At 42.4% G+C, this 22018-nt stretch overlaps 1 long non-coding RNA gene across 2 annotated transcripts; it reads right to left on the bottom strand.

Moving 5' to 3' along the window:
* Positions 1-1348: 1348 nt before the first annotated feature.
* LOC133384481 (uncharacterized) lies at positions 1349-17026 on the bottom strand. Of its 2 annotated transcripts, none has more exons than XR_009762579.1 (4): positions 16869-17026; positions 12155-12387; positions 10716-10840; positions 1349-1946 (listed from the first exon to the last, which is right to left on the bottom strand). It is a non-coding gene; the product is annotated as an uncharacterized LOC133384481 (long non-coding RNA). The 2 variants fall into 2 exon arrangements; XR_009762578.1 differs by lacking the exon at positions 1349-1946 and adding an exon at positions 3302-3581.
* Positions 17027-22018: the final 4992 nt, after the last annotated feature.

Below are 22018 nucleotides of genomic sequence, written 5' to 3' on the forward strand. Positions count from 1 at the left end.
TTTATCCCAGCAAAAGCACAAGCTTAACAGAAAACTCACCTGTGGCACATACCATTACATCATCATCATCATCATTTTTATTATTAAAGAAACTTTTAACTTTCTATTTGGACTGAAAGGGTTGTGATAGAGAAGATAATATGGAAGGGACAAGGAAAAAAGAAATCAAAAGAAATTAGAGATTGTCCTTTGTTTTATGACTCTGTGTATTTTAATTACTGTTATAAAGCAGAAGTTGTTATCCACATTCAGTAGAAAACAGCAAAGACCTTGCTCAACAGCAAAGACCTTGCCTATTTATGAGAGGGAGTGGTTCCTGGATACCTAATGGCAACAGTGGTAAGGCCATTCCTTCAGTAATACTCCCTGGACCCAGAAGATTTAAATAACTATTGCCCAGTGGTGAATGTCCCTTCCTGAGCCAGGTTCTTGAGCAAGTGCTCGCTAACCAGCTCTAGGCTCTCTTGGAAGAGACTGATTTTCTAGAACCATTTCGATCAGGGTTTAGGCTTGGTTTTGGCACAGAAACTGCCTTGGTTGTCCTGTACGATGACCTCTGTACAATGACCTCTACAGGGGGAGTATGATCCTGTGGATTTTCCTTGATCTATCAGCAGCTTTTGATACCATCAACCATGGTATTCCCCTGGAAGGGCTGTGTGAATTGGAACTGGGTGATAGGGTTGGGATCTGCTCATTGTGCCTGTGCCTGTGCATCTGCTGACCCGTCCCTGGCAACAGGTGGAGGCAGGTCTGACAAATCTTCCTTGGACACTGTTTCTGGTCCAGCCTCTGATTTCCCCTCATGCAGAGGCAACAGCAATGGCTGGGGTGACAAAGGAGGGGGAAGAGGAAGAACAGGGGCTGGCTTGTTGTCAGCGTTGTTTCTTCAGTTGAAACTGAAACTAAGGGGTGGAGCTCTCACTGTCTAAAGGGCTAAAGCCTTCTCTTATTTCAGCCTCCTGCTGCTGTAACCAGAAAGGTAGGTTAAGCAAGGGAATGGCAGGGGCTCCGAAGCTCTCACCATGCGATCCACGGCAGTGATCCTGCCGCAAATCACGGAAGGGAAGCGCCAGGGCCTGGGGCAGGCTTGTGCCCAAGAGCCCTGGCATGTCTTGGGCCGGCCCTGGTTTAAGGAGTGATCCATGCTTCTCTGGAGGAGGGGGAGATACCATCTGCCTTGAAGGAGGTGGTGGTGTGTCCCCTCCTCAAGAAGACCTTCCTGGACCTAGAAGTGTTAAACAACTATCATCCAGTGGCAAATATCCCCTTTTGGGGGAAGGTGCTTGAGAAGGTGGTGGCATCCAGCTTCAAGCATGCTTGGAGGAAACTGATTACTTGGATCCGTTCCAGTCTGGCTTCAGGCCTGGCCATGGCACTGAAACTGCCTTGGTCGCCCAAGGTGATGACATTTGTCAGGAGAGAGATGAGGGAATGTGACCCGTTTTTTCTCAACAGCAATAATAAATGTTCAACCAGAAGATGAACACCTGGAGAATACCTTAGCTATCATTATGCTATTCTGCCTCTTCTCATCATGCCATCTGCTGCTTGATATGTGTTGTTATTCCAGGTGTGCTGTATAGGTTGGGACCCTTCTTCTGAACTCTGAAGGAGGTCCCATGTGGGGAGAAGCCCCCTGGAGACTGCACCAGATAGAGTCTCAAACAAAGCTTCCTTTCCCCTGGTCTCAACATTAATGGCCTGCTCATTCACTCTCAAGCACCCCCTGCATTCTTCTTGGATGTGAGCAGAGAACAGCTGTGTCTTCTTTGTTTCCCTATGCTGCTTACATCCATGAAGAAGCCAATTACAGGAGGAAGGAGGGACATTGGGTCAAGTGCATGAACACTGGTAGCATCAACAGAGAGTGAGAGAATCAAGCCCAAACTGAAGGACTCTCTCATGAAGCGTTGAGGAGGTCATCACCTTTCATCCTTTGTTACCTATGTTTAAAATGAAAATAAAGGTTTATTTCTTATATTTTTGCATGTGAGGCTTATAAGCCACATTACTCAGGCTTCAATGATAAAATTAGTAGCTCTGATAATATCCAGGAAATCCCTGCAGCAGGAAGGTATTGGTGTTATTCTTGTTTTTCCTTGAATTAAGGTCTACATGGTTGAACATTTCCTGTAATCTTGAGGGAGAAGTGTGTTGTGTATATATTCACTAATAGGCAAAAAACCTTTGCAGTGTATGAAAGTACATATAGCCAACAGATATTTCTATCAAACTTTAAAAAGCAGGGAAATTGGGCAGCTATAGTGAATGCACCAGGGGAGCAGGAGACCTGACCTCCTCTCTGAGATATTGTACTGCCCTACAAAGTTGTCAAAATGCAAACACAATTTGGGTTTGTCTTTCACAGTCCAATCCACTTGCTGTGTAGCTTGGAAGAATTTGGTAACTGGGCAGAGGGGAAGCCCCTTTCCTTTCCAAAAGGAAAACATTGTGAACAGTATCATTGTTTTTCAGGGTTTTCCCCACCTTTTTATTCTACAGCAGACACATGTAGCCTGCCATCCAAATTTAAACTAAAGCTGTCCCTGGCCACATCCACACCAGGCCTTTATTTCACTTTGGAAGGTCATGGCTTCTCTCAAAGAATCCTGGGAAGTATAGTTAGTGAAGGGTGCTGAGAGTTGCTAGGAGACACCCTGTTCCCCTTACAGACCTTCAATCAGAGCGGCTGACTGTTAAACGAGTCTGGCCACTGGAGCTCTGTCAGTGGAATAGTAATCTCCTCCCAGCACCCTTCACAAACTACACTTCCCAGGATTCTTTGGGGGAAGCCATGACTTTCTAAAGTAAAATAAAGGTCAGGTGTGGCTGTGGCTGCCTGATTATGCAAGCCCAGCAGCGGTGAGTCTAGCTTTTAGAACACTGACAGTTGGTTCTTACTGAGCATGCCTGACACTATCATAGGGTTCCAGCCAAAATTTCTTAAATTAATTAAAAATCAGCCATGCATTTTGTTAACTTTTAAACTGCAGAAGATGAAGGTCAGAGAATGGGGCAAGGTCAGTAATAGGATTACAGGTACTCTGTGAACATGGCTGATTTTTAATGAATTTCAACAGATTATGAGAACTCTGAGAGAAAAAAGTCCAAAAGGCATCTGGGTTTTTTCCCTCTCTCTTTAGACTTTGAACTCTCAATTCTTTCTGACTGTTGTGTATCGCCATGAAAATTGAGAGGGTTGTTAAGCAAGCGTATCTGAGTTCAGGACTATACGTTTTGTAAGGTTTTGTTTTGGAATGAGTTTATGGGATGCATCAGAATGGCATGGGGGTATTTTTAATTTAACATTGCGGAATGTGAACAATCCACGCTGGGTATAGTATTCACACTGGAAAGCGAGCTGACTGGAAAAACAATTCACTGGTTTCCACTTGTCATAGAAAAATGTGAGAACTGAGTTTTATGCATTTTCCTTAGCTGCTTCAATCAACACATTCAAACCACACTTCAGAATTATTTTTGTCTTCTCTCATTTGCAGAGATGCATATTTGGTTGTGGTGGGGTGTTCTTTAAAAAAATTCTGTGAAATTTGTCAATGTCATCTTACATCAATTCTCTGTGAACAAGAAAGAACAGTGTAAATATTTGTTTTTAGCTTTCAAAATTTACAGTAAACAATCTGTGTTATGCACATGAAACCTGTAAAAGGAGCTGAAAGGCAGGATGGTGGCCTGTAGCTTTCAGGAGCTCCAAGACCACTGTGGCAGAAAATGAGTGGGGCGGTGGGGGACTGAAATAAATAAGCTTATGTGATCTTTGTTTTTAAAGGAATTTGCTTTTCTCTAAACTGCCTCTTAATGTAGTAGTTGTCATGATGCACATTAGCTAAACATAAATTTGATTTTGATTCAGAAATCATAGCATAGAACTTACTGAATTTGAGAATGTCAGGAAAATAAGCTTGCATTGTTACACTATTTCAAGTTTGCACACAAGTCGTCATTTTGAACTCAAATATACCAGCAGACTGATCCTCCTAGATAATTTATCTGTAGTGGTAGAAGTAGAGACTTCTGTTGCATCAAAAGTGGCGTCCTGTGCAACTGACCTCTGTTCCATTTGTCTTAAAAGAACCTGAAATCCTCTGCCCCAAACACTACCACTATATTCAGGCCATACAACATTGCATCAGAAGGCAGGCCTGGCATCTGCATGCAGCACTCTTGGGCAGTTGCTAGGGTTCCAGCACATTACTAGAGCCCACTGCTGACATCTCTCTAAATTCCTAGCCCAAAGTCCCAGTTCACATTCCAGATTCTTTGCTTTGAAGCTGGGTTGCCTGATATTAGGGTGATGTCAAATGACTGCCAGGTGGCTAACTTCACCAGCTGTCAAAATGGCCCCCAGAGGGTAAGAGAATTCAGGAACTGGGCCACCAGCTGGATCATGTTACCTACACTTGTATTAAGATCTTCAGTGGAGGGCCTTCTATGTGGGGCTGCCTGCCATGGGACCCTCACATGGCTACAGAAAAGGCCTCTTTTTAGTGGTGGTGCTCCAGATGTGGAGCACTCTTCCTTGAGAAGTTTGCTTGGTGCTTCCTTTATAGTCCTTTCATCACCAGGCAAAAACATTTGTTTTCCTGAGCTTTTTTAGATGGAATTTAATCTTTTCTTTCTTTCATATTTAAATTTTAATTGTTTTATTCTTTTTGTAAATCTCCCTTTTATGACTGAAGGGTAGTATGAAAATTTCATCCTATATACTAGAAATGTAAGATGTTATGCCGTCACAGCATAATGGCATGACATAGAGTGACATGAGTGCATGTGAGAAACACAGTGGCAGGGCAGTAAGCAAGCCCTCACAGAAACAAATATGGCTGGTATAGGAGCAAGGTGACTGGGTGGCTAGAAGGTGGATGGATGAGGTGAGTGGCTGTGGGATGGACGAATGAGGGACGGAAAAGCTAGGCAAGTTACTGTGGGGAGAAGAGCAAGTGATGTGAGTGGCTGTGGGGCAGATGAATGAGGTGCAGACAAGTGAGGCAAAAATGAGGACAAACGAGCAAGGTGAGTGGCTGTGGTGTGGAGCAGTGGTTGTAGGGCTGACAAGCAATGTGAGCAGCTGTGGGGGGAAGATTAAGTAAGGTGAGCAGCTGTGGGGAAGAAAAATAAGGGGCAGACAAGGAAGGCAAGTGATTGTGGGGTGGATGAGCAGTTGGCAGGTGAACAAGCAATATGAGAGAGGTGATCAGCTATGGGGTGGATGAATGAGGGGCAGATGAGTGAGGTGAGTGGGCAGCTGTGGAACAAGCAGGTAAACATCCAGGAAGCAAGTGGAGAGGCAGCCTGGAATGGTTTGTTAGTATGACTGGAAGGATGGGGGGAAAGGTTTGTGGGTAACTCTGGAAGGATGAGGGAAAAGGTTTGTGGGTGTGTCTGGAAGGATGGGGGGAAGGTTTGTGAGTGTTCCTGAAAAAAATGCTGGGGGAAAGCTTGTGAATGTGCTGGGGGGCAGTTTGCGAGTGCTTAGGAGGGAGACCATTTCAGAGTGCATTGGGAGGAGATGGTTTAGGGGGCCTTAGCAGTTGCAGATGATAGGGGAAGGGCCAAGGGGTTACCATGGGGGAGAGTGGGTTGGTGAGGGGTAGGGGAGATTGTTTAGGTGGAGTTGGCAAGCAAAGTGAGCAGGGGTACAGCCCCTAGTACATATAATTATAATAAAATAACACAATGCACTGTGGTATAATGTTCTGTATTGAGTCAATCACTCTGATCCAAATAATTCTAGGCCAGGAGTAGACAACATGGTGCCTGCCAGATGTTGTGAACTCTCAACTCCCATCTTCCCTAACCACTAGCCATGCTAGCTGGAGTTGATGGAGTTGGAGTTCAACAATATCTGGAGGGCACCAGGATGGCCATCCTTGTTCTAGGAACAGCCTCTGTCCCAACAGCCATCTCTGCTGAAGTGACTAGAGAAGCCCTTGTAGGCATGACACTGTCATGTGTGCAAGAGGTCATTGGACTAGGATGAATGAATAGAATGGAGCTCCTACCCTCCAAACTACCTATTCCTTGATGAAATAGAATTCTCTCTTCCTATTCCATTTCTATATACCAACTACTAGATATTATTCATTTATTATATTTATATCCTACCTTTCTTCTAATGAGCTCAAGGTGGCATACATGGTTCTCCTCCCTTTCCATTTTATTCTCACAACAACTCTATGCAGTAGATTAGGCTGAGAGACTATGACTGGCCCAAAGTCATCCAGCAAAGGTTTATGGCTGAGTGGGGATTTGAACCCTGGTCTCCCATGTCATAAGAACATAAGAAGAACCTGCTGGATCAGGCCAGTGGCCCATCTAGTCCAGCATCCTGTTCTCACAGTGGCCAACCAGGTGCCTGGGGGAAGTCCGCAAGCAGGACCCGAGTGCAAGAACACTCTCCCCTCCTGAGGCTTCCGGCAACTGGTTTTCAGAAGCATGCTGCCTCTGACTAGGGTGGCAGAGCACAGCCATCATGGCTAGTAGCCATTGATAGCCCTGTCCTCCATGAATTTGTCTAATCTTCTTTTAAAGCCATCCAAGCTGGTGGCCATTACTGCATTTTGTGGGAGCAAATTCCATAGTTTAACTATGCGCTGAGTAAAGAAGTACTTCCTTTTGTCTGTCCTGAATCTTCCAACATTCAGCTTCTTTGAATGTCTACTAGTTCTAGTATTATGAGAGAGGGAGAAGAACTTTTATCTATCCACTTTCTCAATGCCATGCATAATTTTATACACTTCTATCATGTCTCCTCTGACCCGCCTTTTCTCTAAACTAAAAAGCCCCAAATGCTGCAACCTTTCCTCGTAAGGGAGTCGCTCCATCCCCTTGATCATTCTGGTTGCCCTCTTCTGAACCTTTTCCAACTCTATAATATCCTTTTTGAGATGAGGCGACCAGAACTGTACACAGTATTCCAAATGCGGCCGCACCATAGATTTATACAACGCATTATGATATCGGCTGTTTTATTTTCAATACCTTTCCTAATTATTGCTAGCATGGAATTTGCCTTTTTCACAGGTGCCACACACTGGGTCGACATTTTCATTGTGCTGTCCACTACAACCCCGAGGTCTCTCTCCTGGTCCTGCCTGGTCACCTATCCTGGTCCAGCACTCTGACCAATACACCACACTGGCTTTTAGCACTGGATGTGGTGATAAGTGAACCCTTTAATATGTTACCTGCTATTTGCTACACAAACAAAAACATTAAAAACAAACCTACAGACCAGTTGCTTCACATCCTGACTGCTGGAGAAGAGCACAGGGAACCGCGAGTCCTGTGTAACTGAAGGCTACAAAGATGTTTTAAATTAATAAATAAACCCAAATGAACGCCCCCCCCCCTCTCTCTAAATAGCAGGAGAAAAATGGTCTGTGGAAGATTAACATGAAAAAGTATATCATCTCTATAAAAAGGTGATGCAATTTAACATGACAGGGTGGGACCCAAGGGCTGGAATAAATGAGATTCTGCTGTTTAAGTATATTGCATGAGAGTGAGGAGGTAGGAAATGGAAGCAGAAGCACAGTTATAAAATGCATATGCTAGGGAAAAGAGCTTTGGTTCACACTGTGATTTTTCTACTCTGCGTATTTCACAGTAATGAGTGGGGAGTGCAGAGCTTATGTTTCGGCTTGGGTTGATTTGCTTATTAAATTTTAAGAAGGATTTGAGAGAGGAAGTAATTTATATTAAAATGGACTGAAGAACAGAAATAGCCATAACAAAAGATGAACCTATAAACCTCTATCCCCTCCCCCTCCCCAAAATAATAATACTGGGTCTTGAGAATTTGATTATTTATCACTGGGATTTTCAAATATAGGTGCCTTCTGCTGAATTCTGAAATTCCAAGGGCAGATTCATATCCAACTCATCATCCCAAGTTTTGATGGAATGGGCATATGGAGGAGCTCTGTTAATTGTCCCCTGTGATACAGAGGCCTGACTGGTCTCTTTCACATCAGGCATTTAGTGTCGCTGGTCTCATACTGTGAAATACTCTTCCAACAGAGATTCAGCAGGTATCCTCACTTTTAGCTCTCGAGGATTTTTTTATAGTGACAGGACTATGAAGTTATTTAAAATTTTCTTGAGTAGCCGTTGATTTTAAGGACTGTTTTGCACTGCTCTTAATTTGTTTGTGTGTGTCTTTATATTATATATTATATTGCTGTACCCACCTTGATATTTTATGAGAGGGTGGCATTCAAATACTTGTATAAATAAATAAAATAAAAATGATAAAGCACAATAAATCTAGATATCTTCTTGGTACATCTGTGTAAAATATAGGGATATTTTAATAGCTCCAATTCATGCGATTAGACACATGCAACAACTTGCCACCAGAGGTAATGACAATGCACCACATCCATCCATCCAGTTCAGTGGGGAGAAGAAGTGCATCACAATGCATATTTATGTAGATCCAGGTGTGCATGTACATTCGTATCAGCTCTAACTCAGATTCTAGACTAACTTTTTCGGATGCTTGGTAAATTATCTTGGCTAATGATGTTAGGTAACTTCTGAATTATTTACTTGCACTTACTGCCGATAAAATAAAAATGCATTGCATTCTCATCTCCATATTAAGTTCATTCACAATTGATACACAGACTGTAATCTGTCCGTATGTTTATTAAGATATGAGAAAATGTTGCTGGACAAAATCTGCTTAGTCACTATTGTACACTCATGACATTTCAGAAGAAGGTGACCCCATTTCTTCTGAAGCTCATCCATCACAGCCGCAATAGTTTATGACAATGGGAGAGAAGGTACAATTCACTTCCTTGTAAAAATGGTCTTAGGCCCTGGAGCATGAGATTGGATTCACATAATTAATGTGGAAATGTTGTTAATGGTGATAAAAATTATCCCGTTCTTTTAAGAAACAGCAACACTGTTGGTTAGCTTATCGTCTTGCAGCAATGAATTCCACAGGCTTGACTACACATTGTATGAAGACATATTTCCTTTTAGTATTCTAGCTTTACAGGCCATTAATTTCTAAGTGACCCTTTGTTCTCATTATGTTACGGTTCAGAGAAAAAAAGGGGGGGATCTAAATAACAATTAGTTCACACTGTATTGTTTAACAGTCTCTCTCATTAAATAAGTTCCATTAAAATGAAAACAAGTGGCACATCAGAGGAGTAAAAGAACCTTTTGTCCAAAGTATCATTCTGCATTGTTTAATATACTGAAAATTATTATTATTATTATTATTATTATTTAATTACATTTGTATACCGCCCCATAGCCAAAGCTCTCTGGGCGGTTTACAACAATAGCTTTGGGGGGATACCATCCCCTAAAGCAGATTTTCTATCCCAGATGTTTGGTATCTCTTAGCCTTTGCTATGTTCAGCTGCAGGGAATGACTAAACATCACAAACTTTAGTAGTGTGATAATAGGGAATGGAAACTTTTTTCTCATTGTTTTGTTTTCTGCCTTTGGAAAAGTGGGGGGGGGTATGTTAGGAAGACCTGTGTAGAAGAGAGCTATGTCAAGGTAAAGGGATATGCCCTTACCATCTTTTTGCCTCCTATCTCTTTAAAAACAAATTTGTTTCAATTGACTTTTGTTTTGTCTTGTAATTTATTTTCCTAGCATTGTTTTCTTCACAAGTGTCTTAAGTTGTAGTTCAAGAATACTATGTTTAATATGGAAACACCCATAATTCCTGGTGATTTTTTTCTACACTATATTTTGCTGCTTGTTCATCCAAAGCATCCTCATCCTCAGCAGCAGTATTTCATAGAGCACACCTGCTGGACCAGGCCCATCTGGTCCAGGATCTTGTTTTCACAGTGGCCCACAAGATGCCTACAAAGGCCCAGAACCAGCACAGGAGCACAAAAGGACTCTCTCCCACTTACCACCCCCCACAACCCTTCTTCAGAGGGACACTGCCTCTGACAGTAGAAGCAGAACATAAGCCATCATGACTAGTAGCCATTGTTAGCTTTATCCACATGAATTTGTCTGAATTCCTTTTAAACCCATCCACATTGGTGGCCATCACTACATCTTGTAGGAGCGAATGCCATAGTTTAACTATGAGCTATGTGAAGAAGTGCATAATACCCTTCAATCATATTCCCAGGACTGTTTAGAAGTCAGAATTAAATAATTACCTGGTGCCAAGTGTGTGTGTGTGTAAGCATCTGGAATGCACATTGTTTTCTTTAAGATTAGGTTGCTTTGGTACAGCTCTTACTCATCTCCCAGTTACCTCAATGGTTTTCTTTTTCCAAAAAGCATGTGAATTGTGGCAATTGTCTTCTGTAGTATGTCAAGAACAAATGTTGTCAGGCTTGTTCAGGAGGTTAGTGAGGCAAGGCAGTTGCCAGCCCAGAGATGAGCAAAAGTTCCTTTTCACCAGCATTCTGACTTTGCATAGATGCCTGAGAAGAAGTTAACACTGTCGCTGGCCTTCAGAGGCCCAGCAGAAAACAAGATCTCTCTCCCCCCAGGGGAATCTGTGCAATGTTAATCTCTTACTTCCTTCTTGGTTTCAGAGGTCAAAATATTTTCAACTTTATTTAAAAATAATATTGCATAAGACAAGAAACATGCCCAACTTGAAGGAGAAAACCCAAACCTTCCTGCATTACAGAAAGGTCTGTGTGGGGTCTCTAATGCAAAGAGAAATATATTTTATTGACCCTACCTGTGATGAGCAAAGTACTTGGACGTTGGAGAGATCTCCTGCATCTGATCAAAGGTGTATGTTGTCCAATATCATGTTTCTTCTAGTGGCCAACCAAATGCCTTAGGGAAGCACGCAAGCGAGGTCTGAAGGCAAAAAAGCAAAAAAACCCACCCCCAAACCCTTATTGTTGTCAGTTACAACAAATATAATAGGAATCCACATTACTAAATAACATAATTGGCAAATAAGCAAAAAAAAAAAAGGCATCACCTGCAGTATACATTTAAAGCATCTGATCAAAGGTGTATGTTGTCCAAAGAATGCTGGGGACTGTAAAGGATGCTGAGAGTCATTAGGAGACTCCTATTCTACTCACAACGCTCCAATTCCCAGAGTGGCTTAACAAGCAATCCCTTTTCCCAGGGAACTCTGGATTGCAGCTCTGTGAAGAGAACAGAGATCTTCGAACAACTTTCAGCACGCTTAACAGTGCCCAGGATTCTTTGGGGGAAGTCATGACTGCTTAAAGTGGTATGAGACTGCTTTAAATATACAGTGCAGATGGGACCATAAACTCATTCATTCCAACATGAATATTACATACATTGTATTTATTTGTTTATTTCATTGACATAAGGCATCCTGAGGCAATTCACCATAAAAACATCATACAGACATCAATAAAAATGTATACAACAATTTCAAATACAAAACAGTCATCAGGATTAATAGCCACTGATAGCCCTTATCCTCCATGAACTAGCCTCATCTCCAAAGTTTAAGCCACCCACGTTAGTGGTCATCACCAATCTTGTGGCAAAAAATGTCATAAATTAATGTTGATTTTTAAAAAAAAGAAATTATTTAATCTGTCCTAAATTTACTACCAATCTATTTTATACTGGATAAGCCTGAGTCCTAGTTTTCTAAGAGAGGGAGAGAAAAAATCCCTCTCTATCCACCTTCTCCACCCCATACTTAATTTTATATGCCTCTATTGACCCTTTAATTTCCCCCCCAAAGCTAAAAGGCTCCATCTCCTCCCTTCATAACAAGAATACACATGGTGTGTGTGGATAATTAAGATAGGGGCTAGACACTAAGTGCTTGGGCAGCATATCCCCTATTAAAGCATCCCTAGTTTGCCACCTTCCCCGTTCACTGAGGGTGTCATTCCTGAGGAACCTCAAAATCCGGCCACAGGAACTGCATATTTTGAGAAGAACTAATACCTTCTTTTCACACCAGACATTTTCCTCTTTAATGTTTCTTACTCATTTTTCAAACCATTCAGTCCTACTAAGTTTGACCTAAAAGATCAAGTTTTATTACAAAGCATTGTACAAACAGAGCTGTAAATTATCCCAAGCTCCTCATGCGACTGAAAATCTCTGCTGCCTGGTAATCTACAGATAGCTAAGAAGAAGGTCAAAGAAGTCAAAGCTATCCATGCTCACTTGAAATCTGCACCACTGCAGGAAACGGCAAGACGGACACCTCAGGTGTTTGGGAGAAGCTGAGCCATGTAGCTGCTGGGTCGTATTTCTTTCTCACATTCTGCAGCCATATCTAGAACAGGGATGGACAACCTGTGGCCCAGGGGCCACATGCAGTCCTCAGCCTGGTTTTATGCAGCCCATGGACAGCCATCTGACTCATACTCCTTTTCTTTCCCATGTTTGTATTCCAGCTGAAAGAGTAAGAGGGGGGGGTGAAGAAGAAAGAGGGAGAGAGCATGAGAGATTCAGAGAGAGAGAAGGAAGTGTGTGTGATATATACTATTATTTATTTATGAAACAAAATGTATATGTCACTTGATTACACTAAAATCTCTAAGAGGTCTCCAAGAAATATTTAAATTATCAATAGAAACAGTTAACAACAAGTAATTAGAAACATTTATAAGATATTTAAAATTAACAGTCAACTAAAAAGAGATTAAAACACATCAACATCTACATGTCTGGATAGGCTTGCCTAAAGAAAAATGTTTAAGCAGGTGCAGTGAAGGAGCCTACCTGATGTCAATTGGCAGGGAGTTCTGGAGTGTTGATGCTGGCACACTAATAAAAGATCTGTTCCTTCTAACTGTGGAATGAGTATTGTCTGGCATCTGTAACAGTGCCAGTTCTGCAGATTGAAGTGGCTGAGTGGGTGGGCACATATGGGGTAAGGTGATCCTGCAGGTAAACTGGTTTCAAGGCACAGCATGTGGCCCCTAACAGACTTCCCCTATGGGGATGCAGCCCTTAAGAGAGAGAAAGTTGCCCATTCCTGATCAAGTGTAAGTGAACACATGCTAACTAGTATAAGACAACAGGTAATGTGATGTAAGTTTGCTGTCCATTTGCCTGATATTTCCAGCAAACAATTATGTGAGACGGTAGCAGGGGAATGCACTACACAAGAGCATCACATTACAGAGTAGTTGCATTCATGTGTCACAATAATTATTACAGGAATGGGCCTAGATGAACTTTGGGCTCTCACACATTCCTCTGCCCTGTCCTCCTCCAGTGTGGCCCTGAGAAGGTGTTTAGAAGCTTTCATTTCCATGTGTAAGAATGGAGTGTCATCTGAACCTGACAAACTGTAACTATGATTTGTTTGAAATGAAGCAATTTCATTTCAATGGGTTATGAAGCAAGCTTGTTTCAACATACCATGGTTAATATTAACTGAAGTTTAAAGTTTGGATATAATCCTAAACTATGTTTATCTGAAATCAGAAGCAAAAGCTTTCACGCTTCTAGAGAGGAGAACATATGAACCCCAAGGCATGAGGTCCATAAACCATGTTTATTGTTTCAGCAGAACTTCCAAACGCACCCATTATCTTACACAAGATATTACCAGGAAAGGGAGAAAAAGATATATGCAAGGTATTAGTACTGCCATTTGGTTCTTCAAAAGCTGAGTTTTGTTTCACTATAACCTTCTAAGACTAACCTTTTAAAAAACGGTCTGTCTTTTACTGAGAGCTTATCCACACTGGAGCATTACTTAGTACTAAAGATGCTGTATTTCCCTCCATTTTCTATTGTAACACTGTCCACAGTAAAGGCTCAATGCCAGCTACAAACACAGTGTTTTCTATTCACACTGAGGGGAGGGATCAATCACACAGTTTTCTAATGACCACACCCTCTACAGAGGAGAACAGCCAGAAGTTGCTTGTCAGCCCACAGGAAATGAAACAAAAGAAGGGAGGAGGAGATAATGTGTGTGGAGAGGGGAACGATTGACACACCCACCTAAAAGCATCAGAGCAAAGTGTCTGCAAGGAGGAGCACAGCACAGTGGAGATGGTTTTTCCTCCACTTTTTGTATTATCAGTGGATTGGGTTATTATGGATTTACAAGGAGAAAACTGTGTGATAGCTTCTGTTTGCCACTAACATCATGTGATCATGTGAACTGAAAGGCGATGTGAGTAGCACCAAACACACAGTAAACCACCATGTAGATGAGCCCTAAGTTAGTAGTTCATTCCTGCTATTCTTACTAGTTCAGATTTCCCAAGTCAGACAAAATTCTTTCCTAGCTCTGCTGTTACCCAGGATCTTTGGGATATGCAGACTGAAACTGAGACTGCCTATATTCAAAACATATGAAGTATTAACAATCAAGGGTTATTCCCCTCTGAGAAAGATGTAATTGTGGAATAATACACAATTGCATATGAAACAACCAGAAAAAAAATAATAGAACCATGTTGAAAAAGGATCCTAAGTGGAAAACAGGCGTGTCTGGTACACAATTGCTTTATATGCTAGAAAGAATGGGCACAGGGTATCAAGGAATCGGAGGATTCTTTTTTCACCACAGTTTGCAGTAAATATACTCATTTTACTCCCCCCCCATACCTATATGGATCAGAGGGTAGATCTGTGGATTAAGCCACATAATTGACAAACTGATCTACGCATGCTTCCATATCATACTTACAAGATGGTTTGAGGACTGCCTTGTTCTTTCTTTGACCTTTATACAGCTGCTTAGAGAAGCTAATGCCTCCTCTATGGCTGTACAGCAAAAACCCCAAAAACAAATTCCATACAATTTCCTCAAGAAGCATCTGCACATTATGACATACAATCACTTCCTGGGACCATTTTAAAACAGATTTTTGCTGTGCAACCATGAAGGCAGTATTGGCAGCTGTAAAAGAAAGAAAAGGCAGCCCTCATCTCATCTCAAAGGCATCTTTTTGTTGTTTGTAAAACTGGGTGTATTTTTCAAAAAAAATTGGGATGAAACAGATATGGTTTTGTAAACAAACATAATCAGCACAGGATAGAAATGTTGTTATGTGCCTTCAAGTCGATTACAACTTATGGCAACCCTATGAATCAGTGACCTCCAACAGCATCTGTCATGAACCACCCTGTTCAGATCTTGTAAGTTCAGATCTGTGGCTTCCTTTATGGAATCAGGATAGAAATACATTGAGTTATCTAATCCTAAGTGTAGCTCAGTGGTAGAGCACCTGCCTTGCATGCAGAGCATCCTTGGTTCAATCCCTGCCATCTCCAGGTCTGGAAATATTCCCTATATGACAACCTAAAGAGTTGTTGCTAGTCAGCATGGGCAATACTGAGCTAGATGGACCAATGGTTTGACTCAGTATAAGGCAGCTTCATATATTTCTAAGAGGGAAAAAGGCCAGGGTGGGCCTAGGGATAAAACAACCTCGAAGACTAAAACTAGATTTTTGTTCTTTTTGTGGACCCAGGTGTACTGGGAAGCTGCAGGTGGAAACTTATTTTGGGATAAGACACAAAGGCTTATTTTGGGATGAACAAGCCCCCAGCCATCTTTTTCATGCTGTGCAGCCATGCTGCCTCATCCTTCGGTGATGTGGCTGTGACATGATGGCACGATACAGCTTTTCTTCCCCCTTCTGTCACCTCATCAGGCCACAAAAGGTGATCCCAGGTAAGTCTGGGACCCTGATCTTTCTGTGGTTGTTTTGAATGTTAGTGGAAACATTTTTTTCCCTCGGGTTAGTCTTCAAAGGAAAAGATCCAATTGTTTTTGTAAAGGTTCTGAGTTCTTTTACTTTGGCAGGACCAAAAACGAAAGAGGTATAAGACAAAATAGTTGCTACATCCAAAAGAGCAGAAAAAGAGGGCAAAACGTGGCATGCTCCCCACCCCGTGGATACTCCATCAATGGGGGGGAAAGGCACCAACATTAACCACTGCAGCTTTCATTCACAGAGAGAAACTGTTTGCAGCTTTCCAATGGTCAGAGTGGATGGGAGGGTAGGTATCCAATCCTGGCATCCAATGAAATGTGGGCATGTTTAAGAAGGAAGTGCTCAATGTAAGAGAGGCTGAGCCAAATGTGTATAGGAACTGAGCAGGAAGAGCATACAGACTCTCATGCATTGTGGATTTTTAAGGGGGTATTTATCAAAACCTTTCACAGGTATCATAGAAAGTATGGGTGGACACATTTGTGCCCATGGGTGCCACATTGGTGACTCTTGGTGTAAGCAGAAGCACAGCAGCTTTGCTCCTGATGATATGGGTTCAGGAGGAAACTGTGCATTCCACTTTGGTCTATGCCATGCATATTCCTCATGCTGGCAGCACTCTCAGCAAAAAGACCAATGAAAATGGGTATGTCTTTTAACATGCTAACTGCATTTCAGTCGAACCATCCGGAGGAGGTTATCTATGCACCAGAAACATCTCTGTGATTTGTTGATTTTAAGTTGAGGCACGTGCAGCCTCCATTGGGGGAAGAGAAAAGGAGAGGGGGAGGAAGAAAACTGTTGCCACTGAATTTGGACACATCAAAGCTAATGAAAAACATCACCTTGACTTAGAATCTGTGGTTCCTTTTCCCCTCTTTGCTCTCAAATTAGAGACATGTATTTCAAAGGGAGCCATCTGGGCAATTCTGAGTAAAGTGAGAGACTGGCCCCGATATACTTGTGAATTTATTCAGCCAAGAGAGACAACCATTCATCTGTTTCCACTCACCCCTCTGTCTTTCTGCCCCATTTTGACTGGAGAAAGATAATAAAACAGAGCCGAGAGAATTCAAGGGAAACAGAAGGGGAGGGGAAGTCTGGGTTCGTCAGCCCTACCCTGTTTTCTTAGAAGAAACTGGGGCTACTTTCACACTGCACTTTATTCCGTTATTCTGACCATTTCTTACCTGGTAATTTGCACATTATATTTGATCTTTCACACAGCGCACAAGCTAGCTCCAGAATTCTAGTGGAATATAGTGGAAGTTTAGCGCAAATTTCTGTAATAATGATACCCGAAATAATCCATTAGCAAGGCTGGGAACCCGGAAGATTGAAGGTGTTTTTCACTAGCTGCTCACATGACAGGCATCCCAGCATACAGTGCGTTCCTGCCCTTTAGTCATGCGGGGGGGAGTGCCTGATTAATGTTGTACCGGTATTCTGGCATTGGCGCAGATAGCAGCAGCATTTCCCACACACACACCAGTCTTGATACAACTAAAACAATTTTAAAAGTCAGATCCTAACGGGAGAGGGCTTGCATGGTGATGGGACGAGATCTTAGACCTCCTACACAGTGGGGAACAGTGCTCAAGGGTGAGGGATGAAAACAAGGTGTGTGAAAGACAGTTGCACGAAATGCCAGTATATTGGCTGAAAAAGCTGCCCTTCCTTAATGCAACAGATACTGCAGTGTGAAAGGGATTTTAGAAATCGGGACAGAAGCGCTACCTTTTTAATCTGTTAAACTAATGCAATCAGCCCCATGTGTGAAAGCAGCCTGGAACTGAGCTCAGAGGATCTTCCTGCTAGGTAAGCGTGCACAGGATTGCAGCCCTCAAGAAGCAGATTATGGCACTGCCCCTTTTAGCTATTGGTTAGTTGGGGCTACAGATGGGGAAAGAATTTGATTCAGTCCTTGTTTAAATCTGAATGTATCAAATTTGCACTTCCCAAAACAACATGAGAACTGAAGCATGGCCATCCTTCCAAATTCGCAGTTATCTGATTTTGTGATACAGTTCTCCAGCCAAATACTATTTACAAAAATGTGCATATTAGGGGAAAGTGTACATAAAAAAAGAATATATTAATGAAAATAACATACAAACATGCACAGTATTAAAAGAAATTTCTTGCAAAAATGTGTACATTAGTCAAAACATCTAAAAACAATCACCTACTCTGACAGCTAAATATTTCAAAGCTGCCAAAAACAGTATCTTTTAGCCATCAAAGGCCTAGGTGAACAGGAATGTTTTTCAATTCCTTCTGAAAGTCAATAATGAGGGAGCTGGATGCACCCCAACAGAGATGGTATTCTACAAAGAGGGAACCACCACTGAGAAGGCCCTGCCATGGGTCAACATCAACCAGGCAGAGCCCAGTGTTATAGGGATAAAGTGGTCAGTCAAAGGAACTGGCCAGATATTGAAAGACCCAAATCATGACATTACTATTCACATCACACACATTCATGAGAAAGTCATGAAGAAGTTACAAGTGTTAGCGCTGCGTAATGTATAGGGCAGGGGGTATTGGGTTTGGATGAGGAAGGGCATTTCTCATTTTTTCAGAAATGCTATTTAGAACATCTGAAACCTGCCTGTCAAGAAAATATTTCCGAGGCTGGGAGCAGACTGACTGTATCTGTTCAGCCATTGTGCAACTTTTCAGCAAGTCTTTCTTGCTCTCACTCCAACAAACGTCTCTGTGTTGTTCAGGATAAAAGGAATGAGATAAACATTTCTTGTACTTTATGCTAAGCCTTTGGGATTCTGCCATAAAGAAGAAAAATATGATAATGATAATTAAGAAGAAATAGTACAAGGCTGGGGCTCTGGAATCTAGCCCCGACTGTTGGTGACAGATATACTGCAAAGAATCGCCACAGCCAGAACCATTTGAACCGATGGCAACAGAGAAAGACAGTGAAAAGGGGACCTCAAAGGTCATCTAGTTTAACCCCCGACACAGCATGTCTGATAGGTGTCCATCCAGCCTGTGCTTCAAAACCTCTAACAAAGACTCCACCACCTTCCAAGGCACCCTATTCCACCGTCAAACACCTCATGCCTCGAGAACATTGTTTCTGACACTGAGATGAAATCCTTTCTGCTTCCTGTTTGAACCCTCCTCTGGAGCAACAGAGAACAAATATACTCCATCATCTATGTGACATCCTATGTGACCGGGCTAAGTTCAAGGTTCTGGTTTTGGTATACAAAGTCCTATACAGCTTGGGACCAGGATACCTGAAAGATTATCTTACCTCTTATATACCCAGTCGATCACTATGCTGTACAGGTGAGGGCCTCCTGCAGATACCATCTTATCAGGATGGTATCTGCACAACATAGGAAGCAGGCTTTTAGTGGCACCTACCCTGTGGAATTCCCTCCCCTTAAACATTAGACAGGCACCATATCTTTTTGGGGCCTACTGAAGATCTTCCTCTTTCAACAAGCCTTTTTTGTAGAGGCCTTATCCCAGTCTGCGTCTGTGCTGGAATTGCTTTTTAAGATGTTTTAAAAGCTTTTTAAAAAATATGTTTTTAAATATGTGGTGACAGGGGCAGCTGAGAGGAATAAAGAGAAAGGAAAGGAGGGGGAGGGGGAGTCGGACAAAATATTGCAAATACAAGCAAACAACAATACAGGAATTATTGTCATTATTGTCTGTGAACTCCATTACAGCCACTTAAAACCAGTCTGCCGCAACTGCTAAACTAACAGCAAATTCAAAATTTTGCACTCTTACTTCCAAGCGCCTGCACATTATTGTGCTTGGGTGCAAGCGGGGAGAGGAGCATATGTCATATTTTGTGGACCAATTGGCTGATACGGGGTGGAGTGACAGGCGGAGCTGGGAAAAAACAAAAAGAATGTAAGGGTCTTTCCTGTGTGTGTGGGCGCGAAAAGTGCGTATTTGTAGATTGAAAAGAGTGAACAAACAGCCAAAGTGGGGACTCTCTGATGACAAAGTGAATATGGAAAAAGTGGATTATCTGGGTCAGTTTGGACAAACCCTCAGTGACAATGGAGTGCTAGTGTCACATTTCACCCCTTCTAGGAGAATTTCATATAGTTGGTATTTACGCTGTTCTGACCCATCTGTATCAGGTATTGTTTTGCCAAAGGGGCAAATGTTCATTTAAACAGATCCAGGTAGGCAATGAAATTTAACACCAGATGTTCACAGGGTTTATTCATAAGGTAAGGTCTAACAGAATAAACAGCAGCAACAGAGCAGAATACTTGGCTTTTCTGCTGCTGAGAGACACCCCCCCCCCAGCTGCTATCAGCAATGGTCGAACTCCTGGGTCATCAATCACATTCTCTCCTCATGTCCTCTGCTTTAAAGTACGTGCTAGAGTCTCATTACAGACCCTCCGTGGCGCAGAGTGGTAAGCGGCAGTAATGCAGCCAAAGCTCTGCTCACGGCCAGAGTTCAATTCCAACGGAAGGAGGAAGTCGAATCTCCGGTAAAAGGGGTCGAGGTCCACTCAGCCTTCCATCCATCCGTGGTCGGTAAAATGAGTACCCGGCATATGCTGGGGGGTAAAGAAAGGCCGGGGAAGGAACTGGCAATCCCACCCCATGTATACGGTCTGCCTAGTAAACGTCGCAAGACATCACCCTAAGAGTCGGAAACGACTCGCACTATAAGTGCGGGGACACCTTTACCTTTACTTTAGAGTCTCATTAGAAGTGATGGGTGCTATCACTTATATACTGTTGGGCTGTGTCACACTGCTTGGCCTTTTCACATATTAGTTATGTCAAAGAGGTTTGCCTAGCCAATTAAGATAAGCCACTGTGCCATCTCTGTGTACGGTCAGCAGCCTGGCAGCTATTCAATCACATGCAGATTAGCCGGAAGCTGCCATGCCAGGCTCATGTACAGCGAATGCCCCCCATCCTATGTATGGAGACCTCCCCTCACCGGCTGTACCCATATCTATGGTGTTGCCCAGCAGTCCCTCCCTGTGACAATGTCTTTCATTCTTGCACAGACTTAACTCTTTATAAGCTGCAGTTTATACACACAGGGTTATACTTATTGCACTATGCTCCATAACAGCGTGTTATTAAGCAGATCCAGGCTCATACATAGGTTCCAATTTAGGGCATCAAAGGGGCAATTGCTGGGTTCTACCTATCTCTTTGAAATATAATATTCTTGTGCAATTTTCCAATATAAGCATTCATGTGGGAAAGGAAAGCTGGTGTTTACAGTACCACAGATAGCTCCAATAAGCACCCCACTTTAACAAAGGCCAGAGGAGAGCCATAGTAGAGCACCTATTTAGCATGCAGAACATCCAAGGTCTAATCCCCAGCATCCCCAGGTATGGCTGGGAATGTCTCCTCTCTGAAACTCTGGAGAGTCTCTGCCAAGGGGTGTGAACAATACCGAGCTAGATGGACCAATGATCTGATTCTTTATAAGGCAGCTTCCTATGTTCCTATGAAGTGAACTGAGGCCTTATAAGTCTCTTCCTTTAAGTTTCATCCTCTTGGCAAAAAGATGGTAGCTCTTAACAGGCCATCCCCCTAGCATGCAGATAAGTACTTCTTCACCTTTCTGTGGCCTGCTGCTTGGCACACTCGCTGCACTGTTGGGTGGATGTGTTAGCACAGAATTCCTCTGTCCACCACTGCCTCAAGTTCTGCAGGCTCAGGACCACTAGCCTGAGGTTCTATGGGCTCTGAACCACCAGCCTTGAGTTCTTGGGCTCTGGCACCAGTGTAAGGAACTTTGTCCAATTCCCCAGTTGGTGGTTCAGCAGCCCCAGATTCTGCTTCTTCTCCTACTCTCAGTTTGAAGCCATGACATGGATAGCACTAAATTTCTCAGCTAACTAGGCAATATGAAATATATCATGAAGGGTGTCTGCCTGTCTTTTGTTGTGGGTTTGGACTGGCAAAAAATTATTATTATTATTATTATTATTATTATTATTATTATGCCTTAAATATCTAAAAAATAAAAATAATTTTTAAAAAGCAAAAAGGGTTTTTTCAACTATGTCCTACTCAGAGCAGATCGGCGTAAATTAATGAATCACAGTTAGTCATGTCTATTAACGTAAATGGGTCTACTCTGAGTAGGACAATCACTGAAATCTCAAATAGTATTTGCATGATATAGAGCAGTAGTGAACAATTGATGGCCCTCCAAATGTCATTGGATTCTGACAAACTTCATCCATGACCCTATGCTAGGGTTGATAGAGCTGGAGGCCAACAACATCTGAAGGGTCATAGGTAGGGTTGCCAGGTGTCCAGTTTTTCCACAGAGACTCCAGTTTTTTGTGGTCCTCTCTGAGTCT

The sequence above is a fragment of the Rhineura floridana genome, chromosome 4 (genome assembly GCF_030035675.1).
Source record: "Rhineura floridana isolate rRhiFlo1 chromosome 4, rRhiFlo1.hap2, whole genome shotgun sequence".
In the NCBI taxonomy this organism is placed as follows: Eukaryota; Metazoa; Chordata; class Lepidosauria; order Squamata; family Rhineuridae; genus Rhineura; species Rhineura floridana.